At 42.6% G+C, this 13948-nt stretch overlaps 1 long non-coding RNA gene across 1 annotated transcript; it reads right to left on the bottom strand.

Annotated features, from left to right (window-relative positions):
* Positions 1 to 658: 658 nt before the first annotated feature.
* Positions 659 to 13615, bottom strand: LOC128414146 (uncharacterized). The gene is made up of 2 exons (XR_008330597.1): positions 6459 to 13615; positions 659 to 1116 (listed from the first exon to the last, which is right to left on the bottom strand). It is a non-coding gene; the product is annotated as an uncharacterized LOC128414146 (long non-coding RNA).
* Between the last annotated feature and the right edge of the window lie 333 nt (positions 13616 to 13948).

The raw sequence follows: 13948 nt of genomic DNA, 5'->3' as shown, positions 1-13948 counted from the left end.
TTGCTTCAGGATGAGAACAGAAATCGTGCCCCGGCGGCGCAGCAGCAGCAGCAGGAGGCCCCATTAGCTAAAGTGGTGCTTCAGGTTAAGAACAGTTTCAGGTTAAGAACGGACCTCCGGAACGAATTAAGTACTTAACCCGAGGTACCACTGTATATTCAAGTCAAAGGTTTCACTACTATTTTTATGTCATACACAGAGAGCTGGTGCAGCCCTGTAGCTAACTGTGATTTCCCCCCTTCTCCGTTGATGTCCATCCTAGTGCACAGCACATAAGGTGTTCAAACTATATGAGAAAGGGAATAGTTGGATCTGTAATGAAAAGGAAGGCGGTTTTATGTGGTGGGATTGTGTAACAGCACTAACATTTTGGAAGTTGGCAATGACTTTGCATAAATATTCCAAATAAATGTGCCACTTGAGATTGTCTCTTCTACCCAACTATTAAAGATGTAGGAATTCTGTCCTCTTTTACATCTGTTCACCTTAGCCAGCACAGCCATTTATTGAATTAGGTGATAATAGGGCTGCCATACATCTGGATTTTGCCAGACATTACTGGGATTTCAAAGGCGGGATTGACGTCCGGGGGGGGGGGGGCTTTCCGGAAGGCAGCGCTTTGTCCTGCATCTTACGCAAGCCAATTAAAAAAAGTGTGTGTTTTTTCATTTTCAACAATTTCATTAGTTTCCTAAAAAAAAAGTTCAACAACTTTCGGAGCGTCCTGGTTTTTACGTTTTGAAATATGGCAACCCTAGAATGTATGCACACTTTCCTGGGAAAAGGCCCTACTGAATTCAGCCTCAATCTGGGGTGCACCAAACCTTGCACCACCCCAGGACATCAGCCACTTCTTTCCATTGTTGGGAAGAAAACGTAATAAGTGTGACATTGCTTGTATTCAAACCATGTTTGCTGCAGCCAAGGCGCAGTATGATAACAAGTGGGGCCAGAAAGAGAGGTGCAGGCTATGGGTCCTTTGGAGAATGGGTAGCCTTGCTGCCAGTCAGTTTAGGCCAGCTGCCGTTTTTGAACAATTGCTCTTTCCAAATGAATAGCATCCTTTGAGTTTGTAAAATCCTCCACAGCTTATCTTTTCCTCCAGGGCATTCTTCTCTAAGAAAAGAAAGAACAAATGTCAGAACAGAGTTTTAATGGGAAGAACTCAGACAGGTAACTTGAAAAATAACCCACTGTGGTGTATTTAGTACTATATGAGTTTTCCAGCTACAGTTGTCCAAACCATCCTGTTTACTCCAATTTAACCCATCCCTGAGCCTTTCTGAAATAGGCTTTATCTTTACTGCCAACACTTTTGTAGGAGTAATGCGAGAGCCTGGCTTCTGACTCCTCCCATGTCATCTCTTCCTTGGTCAAGATTTAGACTGCCAATTCTTTGGAGCTGTTGACTTATGTTACTCGCTAAATCACCATGTTCAGTGATGGTACTACACAAATAAAAACAGTTAATACTATCCCATCCCCAACACAGCAGATGAGGCAGGAAGGGACAGCTTCTTGAATAATCTCCTCAGGTCAATTGTCATCCTGCTGTTCTTATTCAGTACTTTCTTTTTTTTAAAAAAAAAGAAGAAGTTTGGATGTGTGCTTCAGTACAGGTTTCACACAGTGAAATACCTTACAGCCTCATGCAGCTGCTTTACAATATTTCTTTTTAAGTGTGGTTACAGATCTCCTGCGGTCCTTGTATTTTGTATTTTGCACTTTCCACCATATATTTAACCTATTTGTGGTATCTGATGAGTTCTGATCATTGAGAACTTTGTTGGCCTGAGAGTTTTTACTACCTGAAGCAGAGGCCCAATGGGACCTATCCCTTTGTCTCACTGAGATCACAACTGATTATACTTTGATAGATTTGTAGAGCTAGAAGGGACTCTGAGAGAATCTCAACTAAAGCATCCATGGCAGATGGCCACCCATCTCATTTTAAAAACATCCAGTGAAGGAGAGTCCACCACCTTCCGAGGGAGTCTGTTCCACTGTCAAACAACTCTTACCGTCAAAAAGGTCCACTGTCACCTGGTTTTTGCTGCTTCTCTATCTTAAGCCACTCAAAGAGTGTTGCTGTTCTTCTCTCAGTTTCAACTCTGGCGCACCTCACTCACAAGCCCTCCTCTAGGAAACACAGATCTCAGCTTCTGACACCAGTGTTGAACACCACCCGCAATCTCTGAGCAGTACATGACTCCAGGGAGGTTCCAGACATGATTACCCAGAGTCTGCATTTCATTTTGGGAATCAGGCACAGCAGAGACTGTGGTGTCTTTATGACAGATGGTTTACTTGCACATATATACAATCTGTGCCCACGATGGCCTTGCTTTTCCTGCAGCTGCAGCTTTGAGTTCAAGAAAACACAGAGATCAGCCATTGTGCTCTGACCCTCTCTCCAGCTTGCTGGCTGCTGTATTATTCCTGCCTTCATCTATCCCACCCCCAGAGTGCCACCTGAAGCAGGCATTTTTTTCACACTGCTGTATGACAGGGTTGACTCTAGGCAAGAAAGATCTGGATAACTACTGGCTTTTGGAGAGCAGCCACTGCTTCTTCACCCTAGTAAGCCTTGCTGCAACCTGAAATATTTTTGGCACTAGGCACAGCTGAACCTAACGTTAGTCCACATAACATTTCCACCAACTGCTTCCATTTTAAGGCTACTACAAACTGTGAGCTTCAGCTCTCCCTCATACCAAGCAACGTTTTTTCCCTCTCTCCTGTCAACAATAGCATTGATGCAGAGAATATAAAATCCTAATAACCCCTTTTTTACTTCCCACTGACCTGTATCAAATTGTTCAGGGCCTTTCAAATCACCCCAGAAATCTATTTTTGCTTGCCAGCAGCTTGTCTCAGAAAAACTCCCCCACAGTTTTGCTCAGAAGATGGAACCCACTGGGCAGATGGAGCTGCAATATATTTCCCCTCCTTCTTTCTTGGAAGATTTTTATTTTGCATTAGTGTTACATTTGCAGATAATCTGTGTTGTGCATTATAGAACAGGATTGTTGTTTTTCCAAGATTGTATTTAGCATTTCTGCCAACCTAAGGAACATATGTAAAAAAACAACAACCAAGTACAGTGGTACCTTGGTTTACGAACTAAATCAATTCTGGAAGCCTGTTCTTAAACTAAAGCCGTTCTTAAACTGAGGCGCACTTTCCCTAATGAGGCCTCCCACCACCAGTGCTCTTCCACCATTCAGCTTCCATTCTTTGTTGTTGTTTAGTCGTGTCCGACTCTTCATGACCCCATGGACCAGAGCACACCAGGGACTCCTGTCTTCCACTGCCTCCCGCAGTTTGGTCAGACTCATGCTGGTAGCTTCGAGAACACTGTCCAACCATCTGGTCCTCTGTCGTCCCCTTCTCCTTGTGCCCTCCATCTTTCCCAACATCAGGGTCTTTTCCAGGGAGTCTTCTCTTCTCATGAGGTGGCCAAAGTATTGGAGCCTCAGCTTCAGGAGCTGTCCTTCCAGTGAGCACTCAGGGCTGTCTAGGTTTGTCATCGCTTTTCACCCAAGAAGCAGGCGTCTTTTAATTTCGTGGCTGCCGTCACCATCTGCAGTGATCATGGAGCCCAAGAAAGTGAAATCTTGAGGTAATGTTCGCTAGCCGGAACACTACTTCTGGTTTTGCGGAGTTCGTATACTGAATAGTTTGTAAACACAGCTGTTCTTAAACCGAGGGACCACTGTACTATTGCATTGCTTGTACGGTTATTGTTGGTCAATTAATGTAAACATTAGAGAGACTAAAAATGACTATAAAGAGCTGATAAGTACATCAATATTGAAACAATGAAAATGAAACATTGTTTTCTGTTATTATTTTCCCAGTTTGGGAGGAAATAATACTAGACAGTAAATATAGCTATTGATTAATTGCAGGCCATGGTGTTGAAAAATTATTTTTGAATGCATTTTGGAAAGATCTAGCAAAAGAAAATAACAGTACGAGAGAAGTTTGTTTTCCTACTGATGGCCTATGACCATCCTCTCTACCTTGGATTTCAATTTATATGCTCATCTAGTGCAGTTAAAATGTGGAATTGCTTTTTCTACCCCTGCCTCCATGCAAATCCCTTAGCTTATATGCAAGCAAAGGAAAATGTTTAAATATTCTCAGATATATTTTGGGGAACAGATGTTTGAATTGCCTTCATGCAGCAATAATTGAAAGATTGTGGCTGGGGAATGGAGCAATATGGACTACTAAAGGACATCCATGTTGTCAGGATGTGCTTTCAATGTTAATTGTCTGTTTTAGAATTTGGTAATTTGCAAATAAGAAGCAATCGTAGGCTCTTAATATTCTGCAATAACAGTTTCAAACACTGCCTTGGGCACACAGTCATTCCAGAAATAACTTAGGGTAGTGTCTTATATGAGGGGGGAAATACTACTTATCTATGGGCCACGGTGCTGAGTTTAGGGCAACCTAATGTGGAAGACAGGCCACTACAGATGGAATATGAGCTTAAATCTCTTTCAGAGGCGCTGCTGCCTGTCCATTGCTGGAGCATGACAGGGCACTGACTGGAGGTAGGTGGATGGCCGTCAAAGCAGTGGTGGCAGCAGAGAAAGTACATCTGGTGGCTGCCACAAGCAGAGCTAGGCCTGCCCTAGTTTGGAGGGAGTGTTTGTGACGGAAAAATTTGTTTTTGCTGAGCAGGTTGGTTCACCAAGTGTTTTCTTTTTCTTTTTCCCTGCCAGCAAACAGTTAACGAACGGCAGCTTATGATTGGCCAGGGTTCCAGAAGGGGGAGTTGAAAAGGAGAGGATTTTAAGAGACAGTTGAGTAGGTTGGGAGAGAAAGGAGAGAGAGTTGGTTCTGGGTAGAAACATCCACTCTGGGGAATATATCAAAAGCTAGAGAAATAAGTCTCTGAGCTTAGTGTGAAGGACAGTGTGTGGTGTCCTGTATGAGTAATTAGGCCAGAAATTAACTGGGAGGCTGAGGCTGAGCCAGGAGAAGTAGAAGCTGGAAAGATACAGTCTACTTAGGTCTCATTCCAATCAGGAGGGAAGAGATTCTTCTACAAAAAGAGAAGACTCCCAAACCAGTTAAGAGGGTTGTGGAGACCCTTGGGTCTGTTACTTGGAGTACCTCAGGAGTAGGGTCGTCTAAGGGGTGTGGAACTGACAGGAAGTACCACCTTGTTTAAGAACCAAAGTATTAAGCAGCAACAGCTGTGCAACAATGGAGAAAGCACTGACGTGAAATAACATTATAATCTGAAGTATCCTATGTTTTATCCACTTGTGTCATAAACTTCCTTTGTTAAATAAAATCTTTATTGATTCTTTGATCAAATCCTGCCTGAGACTCCAAATTACAATGGTACCTCGGTTTTGGTTTGCGAACTTTACCTCGGTAAAGAACGTAATCTGAATGGTGGAAGGGCACCGGCGGCGGGAGGCCTCATTAGGGAAAGCTCACCTCAGTTTAAGAACGGTTTCAGTTTAAGAACGGACTTCTGGAACGGATTAATTTCATAAACCGAGGTACCACTGTATTACGTTTTCCCTCACACAAGTCCCCCACAAGATAATCTGAGGTAGTTTGTGGAAATTCATGGAATTGGTGTTCTGTGAGGTGGGTGCACTATATTGAAGTGAGAGTGGGCCCAACGGCGCCAGGGGGGAAGTGCCATTGCGCTGTTGCATGTTCACAGAGGAGACCATCATTACCCCCATGTCAAGGGCTCCAAAAGTTTGGCCCTGGACAGGGCCTGGTTGTGGAATTTACAGTTTGTGCATTGCAATGGCTAAAGAGCACAAAGCAAGTAGTAAGAATTTAGCTTGCATCATGTTTGTAAGCCAATCTTAGAATTTTAAGGTGCTGAATACCTATTTAAAACATGGGGACTTAGCTATTTTACGCTCTTCTGGATCAACTTTGACCAGCTGGAAAGCTCAGCCAGCAAGAGGGAAGACATTTCACATTTTCAAAAACAAGCCAGGACCTGAAATGTGTCCCATGGCAGATCAAAAAGGCATGTAGCTCATGTAGAGAAATAAATATTGCTTAAGGACAGAGAATTTTCAGTACTAGAATCCTATACATTTTTGATGGGTTCAAAGGAGGCTCATTTAAGAGTGAGTGAGCCTATTGCAGCTTGGAGGAAAATATTCTCTCTAGGGAAGGTCCTGGCAGCCTGGGCAATTGGGCCAGACTATGGGAATTTTTCCAGACAGGCGAGACACATATTTGTCCAAGGGAGCAAGCACCCTTTCTTCATAGTAATGTCCTTTTTACAGAATTAATGTCTCCACGTGGAGCTGAAGTGAAAGCTATAAATGCCTTGCATAAAGGTTTGTTAGTTTCTTTCCCTCTTCTTTCCCCCACCACCACAAAAACCAATCCAGCACTACACAAAAGAGAAAAGATGACAAACTAACAGCTGCCTTCTTATGGAAGCCACTTGAAATTACCTCAGGGCAGCAGCTTCACACATCAGGCTGTCCCATGACCACACTGCAAGAAGAAGAAAGGCGAGGCAATTTTATATGCAATTCTGGCAGCAACCATATCAACAAGTGGCAGCCCAGAGAAGTGACTAAGAAAAATGGAAATGGCAGGGAAACATTTCAAGCTGCTAATTTTCTGGCCAAAGGATGAAAAGAACTGGAGATGGAATCACAAGTTACACCCCTCAACTGCATAGCTGATCTCACCTACATTTGTAAGCACTGAGCAATTGTGGTCCTAGTCAAGGAAATTCTGAGGCTGCTTGCATACAGTGGGAGTAAAAAATTTAATGCAAATCACAAGCTTCTGTGGGTGTGATCTGGGCTGGAGCTGGGAACAAAGTGTTAAAGCCCCTACCCCTATATCAGGAACCTGATCTCAATCTTGAGAAGGGGGCAGGGATCACAATTGCAGTTTCCTCTTTTTTGTCATTCATGGAATTGAGCTTTTTCCAAAGCATGTAAGTAGAATTCCCTCCCTCCCTCTCACACTTAAACACACACGAAAACAAGCTGTGGGATACAAGAAAGATTCCCCAACAAAACAAGTGGTCATAAAGCACAATTTGCATGTGCAAAAAAAAAAGTCCTTTCAGAAAATTGTATTTGTAATGTGTGAGGTTCAAAATGTCTATGATTCCACATTACTCATGGCTATAAATTGTAAAGAGGATATTCTTGGAAAAGTCAATTCTGCAGACAGTCTGCCTAATAACCTTTTTCAGTTAATCTACATACAGTCATACAAAATTATGCTTTTAATGTATTTTTTGTGTTAGCTATGTCCATTAAAAGGAAAACATCCTCAGCATGGATGCTATCTTCATAAATCTGGTGATCTCAGCGATGCAAATATAATCGCTGAAAAATTGACTAGCTTCACTGGAATGCTTAGCTGGGGCGACATTAATCTTGTTTTCATTTCTGTGCTCATGAAGGTTAACTTGAGAGTGCAGGGAGCATAAGTCTTTATTTTACTCCCAGCTTCTACTGCATGCAAATGCAGACACTCTTGCACGAAGAGGGGAAAGTCATTTTAACCTTGTTAGGCCATAGGGGAAGGAGCTGTCCTTTGTTGACATGAGAGTAAGGGGTTGAGAAGTGCATTTATTCATATCGCAGTTCTTCAGATCTATGCATGTTTGCCAGATGTTACTGATCCGGTCAATGTAGGAAGAACATTTTGCTACTGATCTCGGTGAGAAAACATCTGTTTCTGCTGTGCAGATAGGTAGTTATCTATAGTAACACTTTGGTCATGGCAGGAAAACCACAACAATGTGAATGCTGCTGCCAGGTCAGCCATGTCCTAGAACTCACTGGGAATAGAGGCCGGCCCTCTTTCCAAAACATGTTGATCCTTTCACGATGCTTGGTAACAGCTAGACAGGCAAGGAGTGGGCCAACAGCATTCATCATGCTGTTTCTCTGTTTTGTTGTTGATACCTCTTAGGGGTTCTGTTGTGGAAACTTGGTCATAATGAAAGGAGTGGCAGAACTCAAGTACAATTTTTGTTGGGGGGGCAGGAAGACTGTATCTATAAGCAAATCAAAAATTACCCTTTAAAGCACAGTCCTATGTATGTCTGCTCAGGAAAAAAGTGTCTTGTTGTTGTTTAGTCGTTTAGTCGTGTCCGACTCTTTGTGACCCCATGGACCAGAGCATGCCACGCACTTCTGTCTTCCACTGCCTCCCGCAGTTTGGTCAAACTCATGCTAGTAGCTTCGAGAACACTATCCAACCATCTCATCCTCTGTCATCCCCTTCTCCTTGTGCCCTCCATCTTTCTCAACATCAGGGTCTTTTCCAGGGAGTCTTCTCTTCTCATGAGGTGGCCAAAGTATTGGAGCCTCAGCTTCACGATCTGTCCTTCCAGTGAGCAGTCAGGGCTGATTTCCTTAAGAATGGATAGGTTTGATCTTCTTGCAGTCCATGGGACTCTCAAGAGTCTCCTCCAGCACCAAAAAAAACCAACAAAAAAACCTTCATGGATCACTGCCTTGCCATGGTGAAGGGGCTTGAGTAACTCAGAGAAGCTATGAACTATGCCAAGCAGGGCACCCAAGATGAACAGGTCATAGTGGAGAGTTTTGACCAAACGTGATCCACCTGGAGGAGAAACCGGCAAGCCACTCCAGTATCCCTGCCAAGAAAACTCCATGGACAAAGACAACAGGCATATAAAAAGAGTCTTACTCCTATGCAAATGTGCACAGGATTGCAGCCTACTGTTAGGCAGAGGAACACTCTCTCTTAGGGATGGATCAATCTGTCGGGTTTGGCTTCTTCTCTCCCTTTCCAGTCTTGTGTTCTGTTTGCCACATTTCTGCATCAGTTTATGAACACTTTTTTTAAAACAAGCCTTCACAAAAATATATTCAGCCGTCTCGGGAACATTTCTCCTACTGTATACATTTTTCCATGAGGCCTTCCCCAACAATGCATCTTATTTTCACTAATCTGTACCAATTTGTACACATACTTCCCCCAACATATGGATTCTTATGTCCTTTTTTTGTTGGAAAACAGCATCGCAAGGTGCAGAACGGTGCAAATTTCAAAGGAAGCTGCTTTTGTGAAGCAGCTGGTGATTACTGATCTTGGCTGCAATTTTACTCGGAAGTGGCCAAAATGCATTAGGTGTATAGTTATGATTTTTGTTTCCACCACTCTATATGAAAACTGCACATTCTGAAGACGTTTACATGCAATCATCTGTGGAACAAAATTTATCTTAATTGCCTTAGACTGAATGCATAAGCATGGTACTCATTTGACTAAAATGCAGATCGGGTAGGCATGTGACATATATATCCTTTGGCAAAACACAAGCACTGCAGAGTTTCAGAAATGTTTGCTTCAAACACTATATTTTCATCAGTGTACAAAAAAGAACACCCCTATTGGGCAAATTTCTGATATTTCCCAGGCTTGCTTTTGAAATATATAGTAATTTATCTTCAGTGTTTTGAGCACAGCAGGAACATCATCTGAGGAAATGCTTAAAAATGGACATTATGCCTAGGGGCCCTACAGAATATTGGGCTCTGATATATGTCTGAGCTCCTAAAAATAAAAAAGATATAAAACTCTCCAGATTTCATTATTTGAATGCATTATACAGATTAGACAGACCTACATATTATTGCAGTTGTAAAACTGATTTAAAGTGACAGAAGCAGAAGAGGGGTGTAGAGATAAGAAATACTGAGTTATGGATAGGGCCCACACTGAGTTAAGATTTCTCTAAACCAGTCTTCCCTCAAACTAGTGCCCTTCCAGAGGTTTTGGATTACTGTACTGCTCGCATCAGCCCTCAGCTGATGGAAATTGCAGTCTAAAATTTTTGGAGGGGCACCAGCTTGGGGCAAGCTGCTGTACACAGCCACAGAAGCTTTAGTCAAATGCATCTGAATATGAGCAAAAGCAATAGCTCTAAAAACAAAGTGTATTCCTTGCTTCATATGATACACACGTCAAGAGTACGCCTCACCTCCCAAGAGACATTTCTTCTATACTGAAGAAAGGTGGCCGTCTCTCAAAATGGTGGTCAGCACCTGCCATTTTTATAGGAACGAATATGTCAGCTGATTAGATGTCACTTTTGATTATTAAAATAGGCATAACTAATTAAATCACTGAATCAAATTAAATCAACTAACCCCATGTTCACCTGGCAGGGTCTAGAAAACCTCTGGAACCACTTCACCAGCAGAGATGGAGCACTGTTGGAGCGCCCCTGCTAAGATGGCAGAAAGCTCTGCTGGTGTAGATGTTCTACCAGAAGAGATGGGGAACCAGGTGTCTAAGGTGTGCGTAAATAGGGATGCTCTGGATAAAAGCGCCTTCATTACCCCAATCACTTAGAGGTTCTATTATAATCAAGTGGTATATACATTTTGTTAAAGATAGATAAATGAAACTTACTTAGAGAATCAGCCTAACTTCGTGCCAGCCCTGGAGCTGGTATAATAAATTTACAGTGAAAAATGTAGGTGGTGTGGGCTTTTATCCTAGTCATAGTGAAACAGGAGGGCACAGGGTTTGGTCACTGCTCTGCCACGTAATCTCTCCTCTCCCTGCCCAGGTCAGGTGGTTTACAACATATGCAAAAGCTTGAGTTATAGGGAACCTCTTAAAACCACTGGGTAGGGTAATGAGACCTTTCTTGAGCAACAAGTCTTCACCTCACTTACATGGAAGCAAGCTCTACTGGAACCCATGGAGAAAATTGCCTCAAACTGAGCTGTAGTGAGTCCCTTAAACACCTTAATCCTAACAATATATGCTTTATGAACTCTTAGGGCAGAAAGCTGGCAAAGAATCCGTGTTCTGACAGATCTGATACTCTTTTTTGCTCCTCCTTTAAAGAAGTGATTTCAGTTTTAGCCAGAGGCTGTCACAGAAATGACAAGAGGATAACCGAGCATAGCAGCTGGCTAAAATTAGAACCCAGTTTGCTGTCTAACACATGTGGAGGAAGGAAATATCAAATGATGTGATGTTATTCCCATGATGCGCCATGTATTTTTCAGTTAGTCAAGAAACAGCAGGTTCTATGCTGACCTTCTAGGCAATAGAGAAAGAATGAACCAGGAAAGTCTAAGACCTGTCTTATAGAGCAATGTGACATCAGATGGAATCCAGGTTGCATGCAACTTGCTTAGTGAATTTTTTAACTTGTTTCTTTTAAAAAAACACTAAATCAAATACAGACACAAAAGGAGTCTTGTAAGCAGCAGCTTCAGTCTCTACTAGGAGTTTGGAAAGTGTTCTGAGACATACTGAACTTATTTGAAAAAGGATGAACCAAGAAACTATGGTTACCAGTTCTTGAATTAGCCTTCATCTTTAACCAACTTCAAACTGTGGCTTGCTCCAAACCTAGGTACCATAAGTTTCCCGGCTTGGATTCTTAGGAGATTGTGGTCAGTTTAAGATTTCTTAGTTTTAATCACAGCACAGGGGAAAGGGAATGGGCTGCATGCAAGGACAAAAGGCTCATTCATGCTGAATCCACCCATCTCCCTGACCTAAATCTGATGTTTTCTCCACAGAACAAAACAGCTTTTTGGGTTCTTTGGTATCCATATGTGGATCAAATCTCAACTGCTGTACAGAAGAAAAAAACTGAGACTTTCTTATGCTTCTGTAAGAGTCACCCTGTAGTAAAACGGATTGTTTCTTGTATTGAACTTTCAGGTATACAGTACATACCGGTAAGTGGTTTCTTGCATTGAGCTTTCATATATACAACAATCTTCTGTTTGTGTTTAAATAATTGGTTGTTGTGTTTAGTGCGGGGGCCTATTAGCCCTAAACCTAGATACAGAACAAGACAGGTTTAGCTGCAGAAGACTGGTAGATCTTGGTTCTCATTTAACAAGATATAAAAGCTTAAAAGATGAGCAGAGGTCTCCTACCTAAAGTATTTCTGCTCCATAATAAAAATGGGCATGTAGCACCACCTTCTGGCTGCTTGTTCAAAAACACAGAGCAAATAATTAAGGACTGAAAAAGAAAACAGCCAAAGGTTGTGGCGTACTTAACCTTTGTTCCAAACAGGACTGCTGATCGTAGTCAACAAGAGAATGTTTGTTTTCTTACACATATCTCAAGCTGTTAAAAAAAATTGTTGTAATGGGCAGCTGCTCAGGAGTCTCAAACAGCCTTCCTCAACCTCTTTCTGTCCAGATGTTTTGGACTACTTCCATCACCCCTCTCAATTTGTGATAATTGCTGGACCTGGTGGGAGTTGTAGTCCAAACATCTGGAGGGCACCGCGTTGGAGAAGCCTAATCTAAGACAAAATATTGCTGGTAAAGAAGAAAAGAGTACACCATTTCCCAATATTATATTCTAATGTGTGTAAAGACCAACATTATTTTGGGGATCATTTTGTACAATAAGGCTTATCATGCCATCTTCCTATCGTTAGCAGCAAAGAATTTCTATGTATGAGAATATATAAAATTAATGCATATCGTTCTTGAATACTGTAAGTTTAGAACAGTTTCTTATTAACCACTCTTCCCAATAAGCTCAAGGTAGATTCCTACCAGGGACTTCTTCTGCATCTCACTAGAGAAAAAAACATCTGCCCTGTTTAGCTTGTATTGCCTTTTCAAGTCATGCTGCAGGCAAACCTTCTGAGGGAATCTTACAGCAGAAGATAGTTTCACAAAAAGGACAGGTATGAATCATGCTTCTAAGGCAAAGTATTAAACTACAACCTGCATTAAAAAGAAAATTTTGGTATTGTTCTTCCTTTCTACTAGTAGCTACTGCCTACATCTTGATTTCAGCAACTGCTCATTAAATAGTCCAGGTTGATTTATGTGTTACTAGAGAACATTGTGATACAAAATGCTATCACACCCAACACTGAAACTTCTGATCCTATGACTGCCCTGTTGCACTTTTCTCTCTCACCTACAATTCAACCCACATTTTTAAGATAGTTTTAGGGTCAACCTTCAAACTTGGAGGGGGGGTTTACTTCCAGCAAATGAGTCAACCAGAAAGCTGTTTCAAGAAGCCAGTTCTGTGCACATCCAGCTAAATCTCTAACAAAGAAGAATAACTTTTCTCTCAAGGGGCATTCCCGTGGCAACAGAATGTTAACCTGTTTCTTACATTCTCACCTGCTCTTTACCTTTCCCAATGAGCAGACCAATCCATCCTGCCAAAGGCAGCCATCTTCCTCAACAGCATGTGCTGACAATTCTGTAGTACTAGGAATGTATCAGTACTATTTGGGTTCACCTTATCACTGTAGATCAGGGGTCGGGGCACTGACAATAGAATGGTACTGTTTCTTGTTCAAACTATGAATGCCCCCCACCCTCTTCCAGAGTTCCACCTGGCTGACACATTCCTAGCAGGACGCAAAACTAAAAAAAAAGGGGGGGTCCTCACTGATGGGCCAGCAGAACTGCCCGAACCTGTTGCCTCAGCAACACCAAGGGACTGGATCAGCTGTTGGCCAGGAGGTGCAGAGCCACTGCTCAGGTGACAAGTTACCCTCACAACAGGTGCCCAATTGCCCTGCAAGACAGAGGAAGAGAGGACTTCCTGCCATGAGGCGTTTAAAGTACAGAAGTGGGTGGCCAAGGATTCATCCCTGTAAAACTCTGCACTTCTGGAGCTCAAGCTGCAGGAAGGGTGGTGAGAGTCCTGACCCTGTATGGGAGCAGAGTACACGCTCCCACAAGGGCTTCACAAAGTGGCCACATGTAAACAACCCCGGCATGGTCAGCTCCCCTGCAGGAACAGCAGGGACAGAGACAAGTGGTCGGCAGCCGTGCATGAGAAACGCCTGTCTTGCAGCTTAAATCTGGACTGAACTAGAGAGATGGTGACCCAAATTCAACCACTGGCTAGAGGTTATTCCACTAGTCAAGGGCGAGAATAACTGTTGGAAGTGATTTCATATTGCACAACAGATGTGCTA

Source organism: Podarcis raffonei, chromosome 5, assembly GCF_027172205.1.
Source record: "Podarcis raffonei isolate rPodRaf1 chromosome 5, rPodRaf1.pri, whole genome shotgun sequence".
Lineage (NCBI taxonomy): Eukaryota > Metazoa > Chordata > Lepidosauria > Squamata > Lacertidae > Podarcis > Podarcis raffonei.
The sequence above is the reverse complement of the archived record's forward strand: the minus strand, read 5'-3'. Positions and strand labels throughout refer to the sequence as shown.